The 6,249-nt window shown below is 34.5% G+C and overlaps 1 protein-coding gene across 2 annotated transcripts in view; it reads right to left on the bottom strand.

The window, feature by feature from the left end:
* The window catches only part of LOC107675801 (zinc finger and BTB domain-containing protein 7C-like), a 28,041-nt gene extending 25,595 nt beyond the window's left edge, over positions 1 to 2,446 (bottom strand). For both annotated transcript variants that reach the window (XM_016470268.1, XM_016470267.1), the window contains exon 1: positions 2,294 to 2,446. The gene's annotated coding sequence lies outside the window, so the exon portion shown is untranslated. The remainder of the gene's footprint in view (positions 1 to 2,293) is intronic.
* Between the last annotated feature and the right edge of the window lie 3,803 nt (positions 2,447 to 6,249).

The raw sequence follows: 6,249 nt of genomic DNA, 5'->3' as shown, positions 1-6,249 counted from the left end.
TCATTTTTTTTTGAAGGTTTAGTAAATTTTTTTTTTTTTTGGTCATTTTTAATTAACAAAAAAAAACTTTTTTTTTTTTTAATTCATTTTTTAAAAAGTTTTAAAGGTTTTTTTTTTTTTAATTTGTTCTTTTTTACATTTTAGCTTCTTTAAAACATTGCAAACCAGATAAATTCTCTCATATTTCTTCTTCTTCTTTTTTTTACTTCACATAGTCATTCTGTTTATTTTGAACAGTTTTTCTCTTTAACTTGATCATTTCGATCATTTTTGGTACTTTCTGTGTTTGGGTCCAAATTACCTTTGTATAAAAATAAAATAATAAAAAGATTTTTTATAGAAATATTTGCTATTAAAGATGAAAAGAATCGCTATGCTACACCACATTGTCTTAGACATTACAGTATATATATATTGAGTGTGTTTTGAGTAGGACATACAGTAATGTACCCAGCAGTGATCTAGAACCGCGCTGAGATCCCGATCATTGTTCTGGTTCCCTCGTTCCCACACCCTCCCGTGGTGAGAGCGCACGGAGCGCAGCGCACTCTCGAATGTTAGAGAACACACCAGTGTAAAAGTATCCAGCGGGTAACAAAAGCCCGCTTCGGATCAGGTTCAACTTTGATAAACCTTGTCCTAGTGACTCGACAGACAAAGGCGTGGTGAGTATCCCGGCATAACCTCACTCCCTCGCTCTGCTCTCCGCTCCTTCCCGCTCTATTGAGTGTATAAGAGTGACGGCGAGTTTTGGACGCAGGAGTTTTTATGTAATCACGGCCTGTTAGCGTGGGGTTAATCAGTGCTGCTCCAACATGCCGTGATGGATCTGAAAGCAGTTGCTTGGCATTGAAAGGAAATCTGGTACCCGTCACAGCAACAAATAAAATAAATGAATAATTGAGACTGGCGGTCATCTGCCCATTCACCTGATACTGTGTCCCTGACCACACCGAACAAAGCTCCCCCTCTCTCTGTGTTGTTTTAATGAGAAGTCTATACTGTATTCACACAGTTTATCCGAGTGCATTGAATGTGCATGTTTGAATATTTCGGTCTTTAAGCCCTCAGATTCATTCTGCGATTAGCTGAAGTGATAGAGTCTTGGCTTATGTTCACAAAGAGAGCAGATGAATGATGTTTCCTGTATTCTGTTTTAGACATGACCAGTGCTGCTCACAGTTTCACTGTATGTGATGTTTATGAAAAATAAGTCACAGCAGAAAACATGCTGATCAGGGTTTTCAAAGCAGTTAAAACAAACAAAACATTTTTTCATTAGAATATTCATTTTAAATTTGATATTTTGAATTTTTTAATTCATTTGAAATGTATCAGATTTTCTGAAGAACTTTTACTTTTTTTTAAATTGTGCAAGACATTACAATATCCCATAAAGCATTGCAAATGATGTCGCTGAATCAGATTATGGTATGGTAATTACCTATAAGTTACTGATTTTAGGTAGAAAATACTATATGTTTGAAGTTAATTGCAACATGAAAGTATGTAAACATTATATTTGTTTAATTATTTTTGATGTAAATAATATTATCTAGTAAATATAAATGATTTATAATATAATAGATATAATGTATTTATATATTTAAATATATATTTAATATAATATATAATAATAATAGACCTTATTGAATGTGCCGTAGTCAGTTTTTGATGAATGTTTAGGTTTTCCCTATAAATATGCAATAATATGTCCCTTACAAAACAGTACTGCGGTAATACCATTAATTTTTACAAATTTTTTTACTAATTTATTGACTCTGATCAGACTCTTACGTTTTAAACATTAAATTTGAAAGACTATCGAAACTGAAAACAAGTGCAAATATTTTTTGATTTATTATATAAACTTTCCCTTTCAGTTTTATTTTTGTTCTCATGCAGTTTTTGTCTAGTTGCTGTAGTGGCGTAATCAGTAAAGGTTGTCGATGGATTCGCCGAAGCCTGATTCGTCTAAAACGCGAGTTCTCTTGCAGGGCAGCACTGAGTGATGCTGCGATAGCATCAGACCCCCGTCCCTGACCTGTCAGCTCATTTTACTGTATTAGAATTTCTAATTAAAGAGACTGTGAGAATGAGGGGGTGGGGGGGTCCCGCGCTATCTAGTGCACTTTGCATACACTCTAAAAAGTGACAGATGCACAAGACGAGTGAACAAATGCCATCACAAACCCCTTACATTTCACTACAGACAGTGATGGAGCAGTCAGACAGGCAGCAATTGAAAGAAACTTAGTGAGACAGAGAGAGAGAGAGAGTACTGGTTGCTGACCTTTAGGTGTTGCTGGTGGAGTTGCGTCTTGGAGAGAAGTCTCTGCGTGTCAGGAAACAGACTGCTATCCTCCGACTCAAACATGTGAAAGTGAACACAGGCGAGAGAGAGAGAGAGAGCGACAGGGGGAGAGAGATAAGCAGAGGAGTTGCGTTTTGCACAGAAGGTGTGTTGTGAATCAGGGAGAGAGAGTGAGAGACACTAAACAAAAGTTCACCCCCACCCAGCCCTCCCTCCAAACCAAAAGTATGTTGGCAGCCGGCCGCACGTGTCCACCTGACATGCACCTCGCTATGGGAGGAGAGAAACACACACACACACACACACACACTCTCCCGGTTTACCTGCAGACGCTGGCAGCTTGTCATGCTCTGATAGCAACATGATCATCAACACGTTTACATTTGGAATAAATGCACACACACAGTGTCATGGGTTTTTCTGCACTGATTCGGAAAGTGTTCAGTGTTGTTGAAGGTTTTTAACAAATGCAATGTATTTTATTGGATTTTTCTTTGAAATAAAAGGACAGATTTAAAGATTTATTAATGAAAAATTGGTTTTGTATGGAAGCCTGTTTTTGTCATGGGATTAAATATATATATATTTATAAGGTAATTAAAACTGTTTATCTCACAATTTGGCCTTTTTTTCTTGCAATTCTGAGAAAAAATGTAATTGCGAGGGGAAAAAAGGCCAAATTGTGAGACCATTTCTTTTTTTTTATCTCACATTTGGGACTTTTTTCTCAAACGCGTTTTCTTGAATTTTTTTCTCTGAAATTGCATGATATAAACTTTTTTCTCGCAATTCCAAGTTTATTCAATTCAATACAGTTAATTCAATTGTAAGAAGAAAAAGTCAGAATTGTGGGATATAAACGAGATTTAATCTCAGAATTCTGACTTTTTTCTTGCAATTCTGACTTTTTCTTTTCAAAATTAATTCTGACTTTTTTTTTCTTCCTTTTGTTTGCATGAATTGCGTGTTTATATCTCACAATTCTGAGTTGGTATCTTGCATTTATTGTGAAATATATACTCAGAATTGCAAGAAAATAAGTCAGAATTGTGAGATAAAAAGTTGCAATTACCTTATTTTATCTTATTTTTGTAATGGAAACAAGCTTCCATGGATATGTGAGTATAAGTTCATTTAATATAGCACCTAGATACTGTTGGTCAAATGATAGTAGCACATACTCTTTTGATATAGCATATATTTATTAATATAAAAAGTTAACATAAAAAGCTGTTTGTACCTGATCTGAGTCACTTAGAAATGACTTTTGTTTGTGCAATCCAACGTAATCACTTTATTTTGTCATATTACATAATATTTGTGACTGGAATAAAACCTGTGAATTCAGGTTCAAATGTAGGGTTAATTCAGGATAACTGGGCTGTTTTTTCACAGTCATCTCAATGGCCAAAAGAGGTCCAATTTATCTGAATTCACCCTATTTGTAAATTGCTCGACCACATTTGACGCATTCTGAATAAATGCAGAAAATACACACTGTGTACGCCGCACTTTGTTAATGACATCGCAGATGAATTATACATGGATTTTTATTGTGCTTAAGACAGAGAAACACACGTATTTATACGGTCTGTCATATTTAGTGAATTTCATATCTACAAGTTAGTGAGAACAGTTTAGAAATATACCAATATAAATAATAATATTTAGGAATATTAAACATTAAAAAAATATATTGAAAAAAAGGTTTTGTAAATATTAATTAGGACCTTTCACAGGTCAAGCAGACATGTCCAGAAATATTTATTTATTTGCTATATAAATATATGCTTATATTGAATAATATTTATTGAGTGTTATTTATTTAATATTTATTCAATACTTATACCTTTATTATTATTTATACCATGGTGCTGTGTGATTATTATATTCATATATTTTAATTAAGAATGTAAAAGTAAAGAATAATACCATACTACTTATTTTGTGAATACTCATCTAGTTAAGCAGGCTGCATATTTATTGTGTATATATTGATCACAGCCCCCGTGGAAGATGTGTATATGGGTGTGATGTGTAAATATATGTTGATTCTTCTCATGGCTGCGTTCCCAGCATTCAGTGCCTGCGCTGTTATCGTATATTAAAGTCAGGGAGGGGTTGGAGATCTGTGGGCAGCTCCATTAATACCCACCTAAAGAAGGGAGTGGGCATGTTTCTGTGAGGCTCATGAGTAAGGCGTTTGTGAATGCAGCTGTGCGCCGCACACAATTACACAATGCATCAAGCGCACGGCGCTAAACGCATTACTGTGTCATTCACGCTGTGCAGACGGTATCATTTAAAGAGCAAGATTAATTCATGTTTACCCGGCTCAAATCACTCTTGAGCACTTTGATAGCTGGAGGAGGATTTTAATTCAGAGGTGCACCATTAATCATGTAACGCCATGATCTGATGAGTATGTGGTGTGATTCCTATCGCTGCAGTCACATGGTCTCAAAAAAAGAGGGATGATTGGACGTCGCATGATTATGGAAGCTATTTATCTCAGAAATGTGAGATATTACTTTCGAATAGTGAGATAAACTCACAATTTTGAGTAAAACAATCTGAACTGCGAGATATAAACTCAGAATTCTGTAGAGTTTACTTCTTGCTATTCAGTTTGTATCTCACAATTGCGACTTTTTTTCTCCGAATTTTGACTTTGTTTCGAATTTACATCTTGCAATTCAGTTTTTTTTTTGTTCCATCTTGGAAAAAAAAAAAGAAAAAAAAAAAAAGATAATTGTGACTTTTGGTTTTTATTTTCGCAATTTTTTTCAGAATTCTGAGTTTATGCCTTGCAATTCTGACTTTTTCTCAGAATTCACAGAATTGACTTTTTTTCTCGCAATTTCGAGTTTACTTCTCGCAATTCTGTTTTCTTTTTTTTCCGTCACAGAATAAGAAATAAAAAATATCATTGTGACTTTATTCTGCATTTTGTTCTTGCATTTCTGAGTTTACATCTCAGACTTTTTTCTTCAGAATTCTGACGGACTTTCTGACAATTCCGATTTGACATCTCGTAATTCTGACTTTTTTTGTTTCCACCACGGCATTAAAAACAAATTGGTAATTGAAACACTTTATCTCACAATTCTGACTTTTTATTTATATCTAGTTTGTATCTCGAGAGTTGCGAGAGATAAAAAAGTCACAATTACCTTTTTTATTTATTTATTTATTTATTTTTATCCTATGGTGGAAACAAGCTTCAATACATTGATTGCCAAAATGAGACAAAATGAAAGTTTTTTTTTTTTGCTTTCTTTTTCTCTTAAAGGTCTCATATGATGAGGATTCAAATCTTTCTTGATCTTTTGACATAAAAGAGTTTGATGTTTGACTTTGAAAACATACTGTAACTTTCAGAACTCAAAGCTTCATTGAAACAAAGATACTAAAATGACTCGTTGTGAACTTCCGCAACTCGTCAGATGAAAATGTTAATGCCTGACTGCCCACATTCACATCAACATTGCTTATTGGATCATCAGAAGCATAGAAGCGAGCTGTTGCATTTGTTTGTTTTGTTGGCCGATGAAACTGTGGTCTGACACGTATCAGTGTGGATGCAGCATCACACAGAAACATGATGCTATTGTAGAAATGCTCGATATCCAGGTCAAGACCATTCATATGATAAGAGTCTTCATCTCAATGTAAACAATTGCCAAAAATACTATTCATGTCATTAGCTGTAAAATTAGTTGTAAGTTTTACTTTTGTACATTTTTTTGAATCTCTCTTTCATTGATTATTGTGTTTCAGAAAGATGAATGACACCGTCTAGTTTTTTCTGCCTCTCTCTCTCTTTCTGTTTTGTGATCACTGATTGTTTGAAATGAGACAGACCTATAAATGAGGACTCACTCTTTCAGCTGAAACTGCAAAAAATCAACCACTTCCTTTCCTGCAGTGCGTGT

This window comes from Sinocyclocheilus anshuiensis, unplaced genomic scaffold, assembly GCF_001515605.1.
Source record: "Sinocyclocheilus anshuiensis isolate Anshui unplaced genomic scaffold, SAMN03320099.WGS_v1.1 scaffold708, whole genome shotgun sequence".
Taxonomy (NCBI): Eukaryota; Metazoa; Chordata; class Actinopteri; order Cypriniformes; family Cyprinidae; genus Sinocyclocheilus; species Sinocyclocheilus anshuiensis.
This window is presented reverse-complemented; position numbering and strand designations above follow the sequence as displayed.